Below are 8,130 nucleotides of genomic sequence, written 5' to 3'. Positions count from 1 at the left end.
ACACCAATCGCACGCGCGGGACGGGGGGGTCGGGGGTTAGAGGGCAGGGACGTCACTCATACACGCATAGCCGATTGGGGGGCTGTATTGGAGATTATTTAAAGGGCTGTGGGGGCGGATATTCGGGATTGGTGTTAACCCACAGTCACGAAAGCTTTAAATCGAAATTTATGTTAAGTGTAATGTGTTGGTGTTAATAAATAGTGTTGCCTCCCAAGAAGTTGTGTGCGCCTATCTCAGCCCATTACATATAAGTGTAGACATGATTATGTAATTCTTGTGTTCATACAAGTGTAGTGACACAGCGCTGACTGCTGTCCAGCAGCGGCAACTGCAGTGGAAAGTTTGCACACACGCCGTTGAGCATATATACGGGTATGCCGGCCGGGGAGAGGAATTGGGGCAAGGGTCATGGAAGACCTCATAGGGAAGCCTCTGGAACCCTCTGGTCGGTTCGAGAAGGGAGGCGTGGATAGGGCAGAGCCAAGCCGCGCCGAGTAGAATATAGAATATAATATAAGCAGCGGAGAGCGAGAGCTCCGGGCTGCCGGTTCTGGGAGTGGACTCGTCTCGTCGTCGCTGTCGTTGCCACCGCATTCGCCCAATCATTGCGTGGCCAGACAGTAGCTGGCCTTCTCGGTCGACGCCGTCGGTGCAACACGGACAGGGTCGTGTCTAGGCCGGGCTCTATGGCAACGTGGTCGAGTGAGGCCGGAGTTGGTGTGAACAAGATAATAAAGAGACGGTGTCTCCTGCAACTACCTCGTCTTCGACAGTGTGTGCGACACACACCACACGTCGGAAGGAGAACACTTCACAAGTATAAATGCTGCCTGTGTCAGTCTAGTCAAATTTGCTCTAATTTATTTTGGTGACCTAAGACAGGAGAAGCAAAATGCACTTCTTCAGGAAGTGATATTTTTTTCATAATGCAGAGGCTGTGCCTGATACGCATCTTTCATGTGTTGTTTGGTAACCCTGGTGCCCAGTAAACGCCATATGGCCAGATCTTTGCATTGAATTCCAAGTATTAATTCCTCCATACTTGTGCACAGTTGAGTTTTTATTCCATTCCCTTCATGAACCATGTCTTTGAACTTTACATCATAGTAAGATAGTACATGCCGATGAATAATTAATAGATGCTTGAAAACATCTATCCCCAAAGATCTGCCTGTGTTTGGCCTAAAACCCAATCACCCAGAATGCCCAAATTCACCTTACATACTCTAGGAATGTAAGCAGGCTAATGCTTGTATATCCATCACAATCATCACCCCCAAATGTGAAGACATGTCACGAGACTCGCTGACTTTTCTTAAAATACTTGAGAAATACAAATCATAGCTGAATATTTTCAATTCCATGTGTATAAGCCTTTGTCTCAGATTTATTGTAAAATAAATATACATGTACAATATAAACATTCAAATATCAGAAAATATTTAATGTATGTTGAATTTCTTTCACACTGTACATAACCAACCATGCTAAACAAGACATGATAAAAACAATCCAAGTCATGGGTTGCATACAATATGCAACTTTGGTTTATTGATTACAAGTTACATAAAAGGTTCTGAAATTTTACAATACAGGTATAGTGCAATCTAAATAAGCAAATGTACTTTTACAGTGATTTCCCAAATGTTTATAACTACACAAATACTAGCATGTATGTTCCCAATAAAGTAGTCTCCTTCCAAAATGGATAAAACCAAAATAAGTTTAGTTGTGCTCACAATATTTTTCACATATCCGTTCTCTTTCAAGTGACATTTGAGTCTGCATGGATTTGCTGTGCAAAATACTGCTGCAACCATTCACTAACTCCAACCCTGAACGAACTTCATCACATTTTTCCAATACTTTGTTGTGGCACTTCCATTAACAGGGCAATTACTGTGCCCCATGGGCCCCACAAGTTCACAAGTAATTGCGATTCACACCACAGCACCTGAAGTACCATTGATGTTTAACAACCATGAATTAGCAGGACCAAGCGAACGTATCCTTCTGAGTACAAACCTCGACCACCGCCTTAAAATGCAGCCATCCTTGTTCTCCTTGATGGTGTCAACCAGCTCTTTCAGACGCGACAGGTGGTACACGGCCCTGAGAAGAGACACGATTGAGAGAAAATTACTTGGTTGACTTATTATCATGGTGGAAGCCAGAAAAATCTCACCAAGTCTCAGGCGGGTTTGGCAGTGATATTTTGCAAATTTCATCAGCGAGTGGTATGTGAGAGGAAATTGGAGAACCCGGTGAAAACAGAGGGAGTAAAATGCAAAACTCCGGATATAGATTCAAGATTCCATTGCTGTATTACTAACTCCTGGTTACCTAGCAGCCAAAATCTATAATATATGCTATTACCAAATAGTCTCCCATCCAAGTAATAACAAGGCTTACCTGCTTAGCTTATAACATTCATAATCTGACATCATACTTAGAGGCGGTGCAGCCTCTATGCTGTGCGTGAGTGTGAATATAAAGATAAATTCACAATGGCGTGGAGGGGTTTTCCCAGGGACGATCAGCCCCTAGGAAGACGTCCGTGTTGAAGCTGCCCGGGGAGGGGGCCTCCAAGCCGGGGGATTCCAACTCCATGCGCGCCCTGCTCAGCAGCTCCTCCAATGAGGCTGTGCATCAAGAATCACGCATCGCACGTCACAACCACATGGGTGGCCGCTCAGTCGTCTCTGTGAGAAAAGACTGAATATGTACCTGAAAACATATGAAATGTCATCTGCTATATACAGACTATATATATACACACACACACCTAGGGATCTAAGGTCCTCTGACACGGGCTCCTCGTTGGCTATATTCGTAAGGCCGGAGATGTCCAAATCTTTGAGCCACTCTGGGTACTTTGGTCTGCTTTGCGGGCTCTGAGCGGCACCTGCTCTCTTCATGCTGGTATCCGTCTCGTGGCTGCTGGTCTGGGAGTCCACATCGCAGTCACGCAGCCAGGCCGGGTACCTGAGCTCAGGAATGCTCGTGATCCCCGACACATCCAGCTCATCCTTTTGGCTTGTCAACCACCTGGGATAGGTACTTGTCGCACAGCCGCCGTTCGGCAAGTGCTCACGCCTAGTTGCTTCACTGCTCCGTAAGTACAACAAAACATTCTTCTGGTTAGAAAAGAAATAATTTTTGGGCTTTGCCGACTCATTTAATGGCATCAGGGCCTTTTTGCTTCTCGCTGTTGAGCTCAACCGTTCAGTTGGCTTATTGCCCCTCACCAATGATGCGCCGAGGCTGTGCGCGGTGACCCCGAGAGATGACCGCTTGCCTCTGTGCGACACTGCGAGGTCTCGGTGGGCGCCAGGCGAGCGGAACAAGGACTTGGAGGAACCGTCAACTGGCGCCTCTAGGAGCTGGTCCGTGGTTAGACTGACCGTCAGGCTATAAGCCATGACCGCTGCAGCGCAGCAGTGAGGCTGCACGTGCCCGAGATGAGGTCCTCCACAGGCAGCATGCCACCTGCAATGTAAGACCCACAGACATTTTACTGGTACACAATGAATTTGCTCTCCCCTAGATTCCTTGACCCCTGAACGGCAATCCTGCAATGTTGCCTTACTTTGCACCATCAGTAACTAATGATGTTATCCATTTGTGGAGTTTGTGAGAATATGGGATAAATCAGTGCATGAGCTGTTATTGTTTAAACTTCAGATGTGTCCAGTCTAGGATCTGCAAATTTTGACACAAAGGTTGGAGGATCACTTAGATTTCACAAACTTTACAAACGCGATAATCAGTGAAGTTGCTGGAAGATGACAGGAGAAAGAAATGCATGCACCGACCTATCTGTTCAGACCTATGCTATCCTCTCATATGCGTGTGCTTACTGTGGATAGTTTTCTCTGACATAAAATCAACTCATTAATGGAATTTGCCAAGCATCCCAGTGTGGGACTCTCACGAAAATGTATCTTTAAACCTTATTAAGGGTTTTTTTCTAGGGGAATTACATTACATTCATGATAGCATAGCATAATTGACAAGCACCCAGTACAAGCAAATAAATGGGGTTCTCCTCTCCAATTATCCCCCCTCCAGTCAACTAGCTTCGATACCTTATGAGACCTCCTTTGCCAGTAACAAGATATAGTAATAGGTTTTTACCCTTTTATCTCGCACAAAAACTGACACCTTTATACAAGGGATCATGTTTGCGATAACCACAACGCAAGTAGTCAAAATGCAAACAAGAAGACGCTAAGAATAAGAAGACGCCTTTTTGCGTCTTCTGGTCCAACACCAGTGGAGACTGGGATCTCAGAAAAGCCATCTCGGGTGTGGACCAATCAAATTCAAGGGCAGTGCATATTATCAGAGTTGTCTTTTTTGTTTGCATTTTGACTACTTGTGTTGTGGTTATTGCAAACATGATCCCTTGTATAAAGGTGTCAGTTTTTGTGCCAGATAAAAGGGTAAAAACCTATTACTATAGCTTCAATACCATTGCACCGCGTGCACACTCGATAGCCACTCGAGTGCAAGCACCACGGAGCGATTCCTCGCGTGGCGAGAGGCGCAACCCACCCTCATCCACACTGTGCATCCTCCTCTCCTCCGCGCGTCTCCGCTCCGCCATGCTGCGCAGCGCTGTGCTCTGCACGTATCCTGGGTGGCGGTGACGCACAGATTCCGCTCTGCTCAAAGTCCTCGATGTAGGCGTCCAGCGCACCGCTCGCCTACGAGCAGAACTGCTCTCCGCACACCACAGGGCTGCGCTAGCCCCCGCTTCCGGTCCGGAGCAGCGTGCTGCCCAGGCTGCCGCGAGGGCTTGTGTCCGTCACCGTGCTGTCGCCCGAAGGGCTGTTTGTCTCACCACCGTTGCAGTACATTTTGTACGATTTGGGATGCCTGGACCGGATGGGGCCAGGGAGAGGAATGGCTGTGGCTACAAGGTCACCACTGGTCCTGGTATGGGGGGCACCATGAGGAGCTGCTGTGTGCGGAAAGTGGGTCCGCTGTCGCAACGCGATCGCATGGGCCAGTGTCGACCACTTCGCGTTAGGTCTCTTAAGCTACTGTGGCTGTTGTCCTTTTTTCAACAAAAATTCCAGCCTTTCCCATGGTTTCCTTCATCACACCTGCAAGCTCTATGTACAATTGAAGTGTCATAAATGCACTACCTGCCTACTACTACATTATGAATGATATACATTTAAGAATTAGCTGGAGACAACTCCATGTTTAAAACACACTGTATTCAAAAGAGAAGGCTTAACATTTAACATTGGTTAACGTTTGGCATGCACACCTGCATATAAAAAAATTACCGTACTACTAATACAATGAATGCTAAATATTAAGTGGTATTACAGTAGTATGACTACTTATATTTATATATTATCGCACCTCCGAAGAGCACGGTTGGCTTTGTACGATGCGAAAGAGGTTCAACACACATACAGAATACAATACTTTCCGAGCACATTATGCGTACCGAACCTCCAAGTTCCTTACCCTACCCTGAATAAGAATGTGTGCGGAGTACAGCTCCTTTTTAAATCCATTGCTGGCTGACAGCTGTCCCATGCTATGCAGCTCCCAGGGGGAGGGGTTATTTACCATACTTCACCACGCTGGTCAGTGTGAGTTTGGTGATGGCAGGGGGCTATAGAAGTGCATTACAACCATGTACTGAATATTGCTGCACTGATGGCAGGGGGCTATAGAAGTGCATTACAACCACGTACTGAACATAGCTGCATTGGTGGCAGGGGGCTATAGAAGTGCATTACAACCACGTACTGAATATTGCTGCACTGATGGCAGGGGGCTATAGAAGTACATTACAACCACGTACTGAATATTGCTGCACTGGTGGCAGGGGGCTATAGAAGTGCATTACAACCACGTACTGAATATTGCTGAACTGGTGGCAGGGGGCTATAGAAGTGCATTACAACCACGTACTGAATATTGCTGCACTGATGGCAGGGGGCTATAGAAGTACATTACAACCACGTACTGAAAATTGCTGCACTTGTGGCAGGGGGCTATAGAAGTACATTACAACCACGTACTGAATATTGCTGCACTGATGGCAGGGGGCTATAGAAGTACATTACAACCACGTGCTGAATATTGCTGCACTGGTGGCAGGGGGCTATAGAAGTACATTACAACCACGTACTGAATATTGCTGCATTGATGGCAGGGGGCTATAGAAGTACATTACAACCACGTACTGAATATTGCTGCACTGATGGCAGGGGGCTATAGAAGTACATTACAACCACGTACTGAATATTGCTGCACTGGTGGCAGGGGGCTATAGAAGTACATTACAACCACGTACTGAATATTGCTGCACTGGTGGCAGGGGGCTATAGAAGTACATTACAACCACGTACTGAATATTGCTGCACTGGTGGCAGGGGGCTATAGAAGTACATTACAACCACGTACTGAATATTGCTGCACTGATGGCAGGGGGCTATAGAAGTACATTACAACCACGTGCTGAATATTGCTGCACTGGTGGCAGGGGGCTATAGAAGTACATTACAACCACGTACTGAATATTGCTGCATTGATGGCAGGGGGCTATAGAAGTGCATTACAACCACGTACTGAATATTGCTGCACTGGTGGCAGGGGGCTATAGAAGTACATTACAACCACGTACTGAATATTGCTGCACTGATGCTCGCCACGTGAGAGCCACACAGCAGGACAATGCTATACTGTACAATATTGAAATGATTCTCCTACAAATACTAAACATCATTGTCTTAACAATCAATACTACTTTTAACATGAACAATAACTAATAAATGCACACGTAGTAATCGCCGTGCTAACCCTTAGCGTGCAATGTGAGCAGAACTTGTGTTGTAAGTCGTACCCAGTCCATTACCGTGCCACACACTCCCATTAACAAACCAACGACATTTACTGAATGTCCTCCTCCTTTACACGGCACAACCAGACAACACTTTGCACACCGAAGTGTCCAAGCCGCGTGCTGAGTGAAGCAAACCCCATTCACTCTGCGCTCAGCGTTCAACAAAGTTGAACCTGGCTCGCCCTCACGCCTGCCCATCTCTCTCCGTCTCTCACCGGAGATTATTCCATTGATCGTCTCCGCCTTGCCGTCCAGAGATCCGTGTGGATTATCCGTGAGGGTAGTTAAAGGTCGCGGTTATTCGGAGAAGTTTTTTTTATTAATTTTCCCGCCACAACCGCCGCGTCGCCAACGGCCGCTGAAGGCGATGTCCGAGACGCGCGGCCTGCGCATGCGCACTGAGGGTTGAGAGAAACCTGCGGGGAGGGGCAGCGGGGGGCGGGGAAGCCGCCGCCGTTGGCCACACCCACATTCTGGCCACGCCTATATTGAACCGACGTCACGGTGACATCATTCTGGGTCGGACTTTATCGTGGGCTGGCTGTGCACGCGAGGAGCTCCTGACTTCTGACTCTGAATTCGAGAAAAAATCAAAGATTCACGATGTCTACCTTCGTCGAGATAGGTAAAGTTTAACGTTAGTGTTAGAGATGTGTGTTTGTGTTAAATGTTGAGCCTGTGGACAAAACTGCTGGGGATGTGCCAGATGTCTCCATCTAACGTTAAGGAGGTTGGAGCCTGGATAGTGCATACCAGGTGTTACAGGCTACATGATGGGAAGCAGAAGGCATTCTAGTAAAATAGGTTTTTGTTTGTACGTTAATGCTCCTCCTTTTCCTTTACCAACCCATACTCACCGGCATGGTGAAGTATGTGCAAATAACCAACACGATTCGTGCGATCGTCAAGAGGCTCTCCAGCAGGGGATTGGCAAAAGGCCGTACAGGAGCAGTTTTGTGAAAAATCATTGATTCTTTCATAATGTACATCTATGATTTATTATTATTGTTCATGTGGGTAACCTCGGCGAGGGGGGAAGCAAGGTCGGGAAGAGCGGGGGATGGGGCCGCTTTTGACCACGCCCATATTTAGGTGACGTCACGCCCTTTTGCTGTGACGTCACTATAGCAGGGAGTTATCCTTGGCTGGCTGTGCATGAGGAGCTCCCGAGTTATAACTCACAAGATCTGAGATTAGACCAAAGATTCATGATGTCCACATTTGTTGAGATAGGTAAAGTGTAATGTTCGTGC

At 46.9% G+C, this 8,130-nt stretch overlaps 1 long non-coding RNA gene across 1 annotated transcript; it reads right to left on the bottom strand.

Moving 5' to 3' along the window:
• Positions 1 to 1,514: 1,514 nt before the first annotated feature.
• On the bottom strand, positions 1,515 to 7,269 carry LOC142924665 (uncharacterized). Its single transcript, XR_012941778.1, has 5 exons — positions 7,093 to 7,269; positions 4,561 to 4,724; positions 3,408 to 3,492; positions 2,510 to 2,645; positions 1,515 to 2,115 (listed from the first exon to the last, which is right to left on the bottom strand). It is a non-coding gene; the product is annotated as an uncharacterized LOC142924665 (long non-coding RNA).
• Between the last annotated feature and the right edge of the window lie 861 nt (positions 7,270 to 8,130).

Source organism: Petromyzon marinus, chromosome 15 (genome assembly GCF_048934315.1).
Source record: "Petromyzon marinus isolate PM22_M1 ecotype Great Lakes invasive population chromosome 15, UKy_Petmar_22M1.pri1.0, whole genome shotgun sequence".
NCBI lineage: Eukaryota > Metazoa > Chordata > Hyperoartia > Petromyzontiformes > Petromyzontidae > Petromyzon > Petromyzon marinus.
The sequence above is the reverse complement of the archived record's forward strand: the minus strand, read 5'-3'. Positions and strand labels throughout refer to the sequence as shown.